The sequence below is a fragment of the Erithacus rubecula genome (genome assembly GCF_903797595.1).
Source record: "Erithacus rubecula genome assembly, contig: scaffold_118_arrow_ctg1, whole genome shotgun sequence".
NCBI lineage: Eukaryota > Metazoa > Chordata > Aves > Passeriformes > Muscicapidae > Erithacus > Erithacus rubecula.
This window is the reverse complement of record NW_027636213.1, coordinates 48,755-56,229: the sequence shown is the minus strand read 5'-3', so window position 1 is coordinate 56,229 and position 7,475 is coordinate 48,755. Positions and strand designations below refer to the sequence as shown.

General features: G+C 43.7%; 1 long non-coding RNA gene across 1 annotated transcript; it reads right to left on the bottom strand.

Moving 5' to 3' along the window:
- Window positions 1-4,446: 4,446 nt before the first annotated feature.
- On the bottom strand, window positions 4,447-7,238 carry LOC306815354. Its single transcript, XR_013777389.1, has 3 exons — window positions 7,143-7,238; window positions 5,240-5,325; window positions 4,447-4,520 (listed from the first exon to the last, which is right to left on the bottom strand). It is a non-coding gene; the product is annotated as an uncharacterized lncRNA (long non-coding RNA).
- Window positions 7,239-7,475: the final 237 nt, after the last annotated feature.

The window sequence follows — 7,475 nt, the reverse complement described above, 5'->3', positions numbered from 1 at the left end:
GCCCATTGCGTTCATTTGTAACACCCGTCCCCCATATTTTGATACCCCTCATATTTTAGGGTTCCCCCTCGCAATTTTGGGGTGCCCCCCACACACATTTTGGGGTCCCCCTCCCCCATATTTCGGTCTCCCCCTATTTTGGGTCTCCTCCGCATATTTTGGGTCCCCCTCCCCCATATATCGATCCCCCCCCGAAATTTTGGGGTCCCGCTCCCAAATTTTGGGGTCCCCCTCCCCAATTTTGGGGTCACTCCCATATTTCAGATCCCCCCCAGATCTGGGGTCCCCCCCCAATTTTGGTTCCCCCCCCCATATTTTGGGTCCCCCTCCCCCATATTTCGATCCCCCCCATATTTTAGGGTCCCCCTCCCAATTTTGGGTCTCCTCCCTCCCCAATTTTGGGGTCGCCTACCCATTTTAGGGCCCCCCCCCATTCTGGGGTCCATCCCCCCCCCCAATTTTGGTTCCCTCCCTCCATGTTTTGGGGTCCCCCCTCCCCCATATTTTGGTCCCCCCCAATTTTGGATCCCCCCATATCTTAGGGTCCCCCTCCCCATTCTGGGGTCCGTCCCCCCCCAATTTTGGGGTTCCCCCTCCCCCATATTTCAGATCCCACCCATATTTTGGGGTCCCCCCTACCCCCCAAATTTTGGGGTGCCCCTCCCCCACCTGGTCGCGCCGCTCCTGGGGCAGCGCACGGCACCCGGAAAAAGGGGTGACCCCCAAAAGGGACCTGGGGCACCCCAAAATCTGAGATCACCAAAAAAATCCCAAAATTTACTCCAACCCCCCCCCCAAAACATCAAAATTCATCCCTGAACCCCCAAATTTCCCTGAAAACCTCCAAAATTCCCCCCACAAAAAAATAAAAAAATCCCCAAAAATCCCCCCAAAATCCCCAAAAAATCACCCAAAAATCTATAAAAATCCCCCCAAAGTCCCCCAAAATCCCCCCAAAAATCCCCCCAAAAATCCCCCAAAAATCCCCAAAAAATCCCCCAAAATCCCCCCCAACATTCCATAAACCCCCTCAAACGTCCCCCAAAAATCCCATAAAAATCCCCCCAAATTCCCCAAAAATTCCCAAAAAATCCTCAAAAATCCACCAAAATCCCCCCAAATCCCCTAAATCCTTCTCAAACCCCCAAAGCTCCCCCAAACCTCCCCCAAAAATTCCCAAAAATCCCGAAAAAATCCCCAAACATCCCCCAAAAATCCCAAAAAATCCCCTAAATAAAACCCCCAAATCCCCCCAAATCCCCAAACCTCTCCCAAAAAACCCCTAAATCCTTCTAAAACACCCAATCCTTCCCCAAAAAATCCCCCAAAATTCCCAAAAAAACCCCCAAAAATTTTCCAAACCTCCCCCAAAATCCCACAAACCTCCCCAAAAAATCCCCCAAATCCTTCTAAAACCCCCAAACCTTCCCCCAAAAACCACCAAAAATCCCCAAAAAATTCCCAAAAAATCCCCCAAAATCCCCCAAACCTCCCCCTAAAAATGCCCCCAAAAAATCCCCAGAAATCCCCCAAAACCCTCAAAAATCCCCAACCCCCCCCAAAAAACCTCTGAAAATCCCCCAAAAATCCCATAAAACCCCCCAATCCTCCCCCCCAAAAAATGCCAAAATCTCAAAACCCCCCCAAATCCTGCCTGGAGCCACGCTTGAGCTCGACCGCGAACAGCCCTGGAAACGGGGAAAAAACAGGAATTGGGGAAATTGTAAAAATTGATAAAAATAACTGAATGGGCAAGAGATCTGAAAAATTACAAAATCGGGAAAATTGCAAAAAATTGTAAAAATAGAAAATTGTAAAAAATTATAAAAATGGGAAAATGGTAAAAAATTTTAAAAATGGGAAAATTTTAAAAATGATAAAAATACTGAAATTACAAAAAATGATAAAAATGGGAAAATTGCAAAAAATGACAAAAATGGGAAAATGGTAAAAATGATAAAAATGGGAAAATTTTAAAAAATGGGAAAATGGGAAATTGTAAAAATTATAAAAATGGGAAAATTTTAAAAAATGGTAAAAATGGGAAAGTTGAAAAAAATTATAAAAATGGGAAAATTGTAAAAAAATATAAAAATGGGAAAATTGTAACAAATGGTAAAAATGGGAAAATTGTAAAAAATGGTAAAAAAAAGAAATTTGTAAATAAATTATGAAAATGGAAAAATTTTAAAAATTATAAAAATGGAAAAATTAAAAAAATTATAAGAATGGGAAAATTGAAAAAATGATAAAAATGGGGAAATTGTAAAATATTGTAAACCGGGAATTGGGGAAAATGATAAAATATTATAAAATATCATAAATATTATAAATATTATAAATTGGGGAAACGATAAAAAATTATAAACTGGGAATTGGGGAAAATTTATAAAAAATTTTAAATTTGGAATATGGGAAATTATTAAAAATTATAAACCAGGAATTGAGGGAAAAATTATTAAAAAAATATATTTTGGGTGACTTCAGGTGATTTTGGCTGTTTTTAGTTGTTTTTGGGCTGGTTTGGGCTGGTTTTGGCAGTTTTTGGGGTGGTTTTGGGCTGATTTTGGGGTATTTGGGGTGTGTTTGGCTGGTTTTGGGTGTTTTTGGCCATTTTTGAGGTGATTTTGGCCGGTTTTGGGTGCTTTTGTCACCTTTTGGCAGCCCCGGGGTGAAGCTCAGCAGGGTCATTTTGGGGTGATTCTTGGCTGTTTTGGGGGGAATTTTGGCTGGTTTTTGGCTGGTTTTTGGCTGGTTTTGTCGGTTTTGGGGTGATTTTGGGTGTTTTTGTCACCTTTTGGCAGCCCCGGGCTGAGGCTCAGCAGGGTCAGCAGATTCTCGATGTCGCTGCCGATGCTGCGAGCGACACCCAGGTACTGGGGGGACCCAAAATCACCCCAAAATCACCCCAAAATCACACCCCAGACCCCAAAATTATCCCAAAATCACACCCCAGACCCCAAAATCACCCCAAAATCATACCCCAGACCCCAAAATCACCCCAGAGAACCAAAAATTACCCCAAAATCACACCCCAGACCACAAAATCACACCCCAGACCACAAAATTACCCCAGAGAACCCAAAATTACCCCAAAATCACACCCTAAACCCCAAAATTACTCCAGAGAACCCAAAATTACCCCAACATCACCCCAAAATCACACCCCAAACTCCAAAATTATCCTACAGACCCAAAATTACCTTATAGACCCCAAAATTACACCATAGACCCCAAAATTATTCCAGAGACCCCAAAATTACCACACAGACCCCAAAATTCTGCAACAATTCCCAAAATTCTAACTCAAATCGCAAACTCCCAGCCTGAATTCCCAAAATTCTGCTCCAATTCCAAAAAATCCCAGCACAAATTCCGAAAATTCTGTCCCAGTCCCCAAACTCCCATCCCAAATCCCAAAATTTCCACCCAAATCCCCACAAAATCCCCCAATTCCTGTTTTCCCCAAATAACCATTTCTCCCCCCCAAATCTCCTTTTTTCCCCCAAAATCTCAATTTTTCCCCCAAATTCCCCCAATTTACTGGGGTTTTTTTTCCAAAAATTCCCATTTCTCCCCCCATTTTCCCCTCCAAATTATCATTTTCCCTCCAAAATTACCATTTCTCTCCCCCCAAATCTCCATTTTCCCCCCAAAATTCCCATTTTCCCCCCAAATTCCACCAATTTCCCATTTTCCTGGGCTTTTTTCAAAAATTCCATTTTTTGCCCATCCCCCCCCCCCACCCAATTCCCATTTTTTCCCCCCAAATTCCCCCAATTTGCCAACTTCCTGGGGCTTTTTTTCCAAAATTCCCATTTTTCCCCTCAAAATTTCCATTGTCCCCCCCAAATCTCTATTTTCCCCTCCCCAAATCCCAATTTTTACCCTCCAAATTCCCATTTTCCCCGAAAGTCCCCCAATTTCCCAAATTCCTGGGTTTTTTTCCCCAAAATTCCCATTTTCCCCCCCAAATTCCCATTTTCCCCAATAATTCCCTCAAAGTCCCCCAATTTCCCAAATTCCTGGGGGTTTTTTTCCAAAATTTCCATATTTTTCCCTCCATATTCCCATTTTTCCCCCAAAATTCCCATTCTTCCCCCAAATTCCCCCAATTTTCTTTTTTTTTTTCCAGAATTCCCATTTTCCCCCCATTTTCTCCGCGAAGTTCTCCCAATTTCCCAAATTCCTGGGGTTTTTTTTCCCAAAAATTCCCATTTTTCCCCCCAAAATTCCAATTTTTCACCCAAATTTCCTATTTCCCCCCCCCCCCAATTCTCCATTTCCCTCCCCAAATCCCCCCCATCCCCGTCACTATTATCCCTATTCTCATTTTTGTTCTCGCTTTTACTTTTTTTTTCTATTTTATTTTTATTTCTATTTCTTCTATTCCCACCTGCACCTTTAGCGCCCCCTGGCGGCCGTCGCGGAGCCGTGCGCGCTGAACCTGCCCCGGGGAAATCCTGGAATTCCAGGAGCTGCTCCTGCCAGCCCGGGCCCAGATCCTCCTCCAGCACAGCCTGGGGATCCCAAAAATATCCAAAATTACCGAAATTCCAAAAAAACACCCGGTGAAAATCCAATAAATTATCATAAAATCACATTAAAATCCTATAAAAATCCCATAGAATCCAGGAATTTTCGGAGCTGGTCCCAAATCCTGACCCAATTCCTGCTCCAGCACAGTCAGGGGATCCAAAAATTCCCAAAATTATCAAAATATCCCAGAATTCCAAAAAAAGCCAGGTGAAAATCCCAAAAAGTAACATAAAGTCACATTAAAAGCTATAAAATACTATAAAACATCAAAAAATTACATTAAAAACTATAAAAATCTCATAGAATCCTGGAATTCCTGGAGCTGGTGCCAAATCCCGGCCCAGCTTCTGCTCCAGCACAGCCTGGGGATCCCAAAAATTCCCCAAATTATGGAAATTAAAAAAAAAACCGGTGAAAATCCAATAAATTATTATAAAATCACATTACATCCTATAGAATCCTATAAAAGCCCCATAGAATCCTGGAATTCCAGGAGCTGGTTCCAAATCCTGACACAGGATAAAAACCCCAATCCCCTACCTGAGTCTGCCAGCCCAGCATGGGCTCTGCACTCTGCCGGAGCCACACCCCAACAAACCCCAATAAACCCCAATAAACCCTATAAAACCCAATGAAATCCTATAAAAACCCTATAAACCCAATAAATCCTATAAAAACCCTATAAACCCCAATCCCCTACCCAGGTCTGCCAGCCCGGCATGGGCTCTGCGCTCTGCCGGAGCCGCACCAGGATCGGCTGCAGCTGTGGGGTCAGAATCGACAAGTCTGTGCGGGACTGTGGGGTTATGGGATTGTGGGATTGTGGGGTTGTGGGATTGTGGGGTTATGGGATTATGGGATTGTGGGGTTATGGGATTGTGGAATTGTGGGGTTATGGGATTGTGGGATTGTGGGACTGTGGGACTGTGGGGCTAAGGGATTGCGGGGTTATTGGATTGTGGGGTTATGGGGTTATGGGATTGTGAGATTGTGGGACTGTGGGGTTATGGGATTGTGGGGTTATGGGATTGTGGAATTAAGGGTTTGTGGGGTTATGGGATTGTGGGATTATGGAGTTATGGGATTATGGGATTGTGGGGTTACGGGATTCTGGGGTTATAGAGTTTTTTGGGATTTGGTGGTTTATGGGGTTATGTATTTTGGGATATTTTGGGAGTGTTTTTGTGGTGATTTTGGGGTGTTTCTGGGATATTTTTTGGGTGGTTTTGGGGTGATTGTGGGATTGTTTTGGAATATTTTTGGGGTGATTTTGGTATAAATTTGGGATGTTTTGGAGTGTTTGTAGGGTGATTTTGAGAAATTTATTGGGGTGTTTATGGGATATTTTTGGGGTGATTTTGGGTTGTTTATGGGATGTTTTTTGGGTTCTTTTATGGGATATTTTGGGGTGATTTTGGGATGCTTTTTGGATTATTTTTGAGTGTTTTTGGGATATTTTTGGGATATTTTTGGGGTGATTTTGGGGTGATTTTGGGATGGTTTTGGGGTTATTTTGGGGTGTTTTGGGGGTGATTTGGATGTTTTTGGTGTCCCACCTGCCATGCTCAGCAGCTGTCCCAGTTTGGCATATTTCTGTGGTATTTTTGGGATATTTCTGTGATATTTTTGTGATGTTTATGGGATATTTCTGGGATATTTTGGGATGTTTTGGGGTTATTGTGGGATGTTTTTGGGGTGTTTTGGGGTGTTTCGGGTCCCTCCTGCCATGCTCAGCTGCTGTCCCAGTTTGGGATATTTTTGGGGTGTTTTTGTGATATTTCTGGGATATTTTTGGGATGTTTCTGTGATGGTTTTGGGATGGTTTTTGGGTTATTTTGGGATATTTTTGGGGTTATTTTGGGGTGTTTTGGGGTGTTTGGGGTCCCTCCTGCTATGCTCAGCAGCTGTTCCAGTTTGGGATATTTCTGTGGTATTTCTATGATATTTCTGTGATATTTCTGTGATATTTCTGTGATATTTTTGTGATGTTTATGGGATATTTCTGTGACCTTTTTGGGATGGTTTTTGGGTTATTTTGGGGTGTTTTGGGGGTGATTTGGATGTTTTTGGTGTCCCACCTGCCATGCTCAGCTGCTGTCCCAGTTTGGGATATTTCTGTGGTATTTTTGGGATATTTCTGTGATATTTTTGTGATGTTTATGGGATATTTCTGGGATATTTTGGAGTGGTTTGGGGTTAATTTGGGATGTTTTCGGTGTGTTTTGGGGTGTTTTGGGTCCCTCCTGCCATGCTCAGCAGCTGTCCCAGTTTGGGATATTTCTGTCATATTTTCTGATATTTCTGAGATATTTTTGGGATATTTTTCGGGTGTTTATGGGATATTTTTAAAGTGATTTGGGGAAGGTTTTTGGGTTATTTTGGGATGTTTTTAGGGTGTTTTTGGGGTCCCACTTGCCATGCTCAACAGCTGTCCCAGTTTGGGATATTTCTGTGGTATTTGTATGATATTTCTGTGATATTTGTGTGATATTTTTGTGATGTTTATGGGATATTTCTGTGGTGGTTTTGGGATGGTTTTTGGGTTATTTTGGGATATTTTTGGGTTTATTTTGGGGTGATTTTGGGGTGTTTTGGGGTCCCACCTGCCATGCTCAGCAGCTGTCCCAGTTTCAGCGCCGCCCCCCTGGCCCGGCTCAGCGCGGCACCAAACGCTCGGCAGCGGCTGCTGACAGCAGGGGGGAGCCTGGGGGACAAACTGGGGAGGGGGAGACAAAACTGGGGAGGGGAATCATGAAAATGGGGAGAGGGAGACAGATTGGGGAGGGGAGACACAAATTGGGGGGGAAGAGACCCCAAAATTGGGGAGACAGACCCCAAATTGGGGGGGGACCCCGAAACTGGGGAGGGGGGAGACCCCAAATTGGGGAGGGGGGGACCCAAAATTGGTGAGGGGGAGTGGGGATTGGGGGGGGATT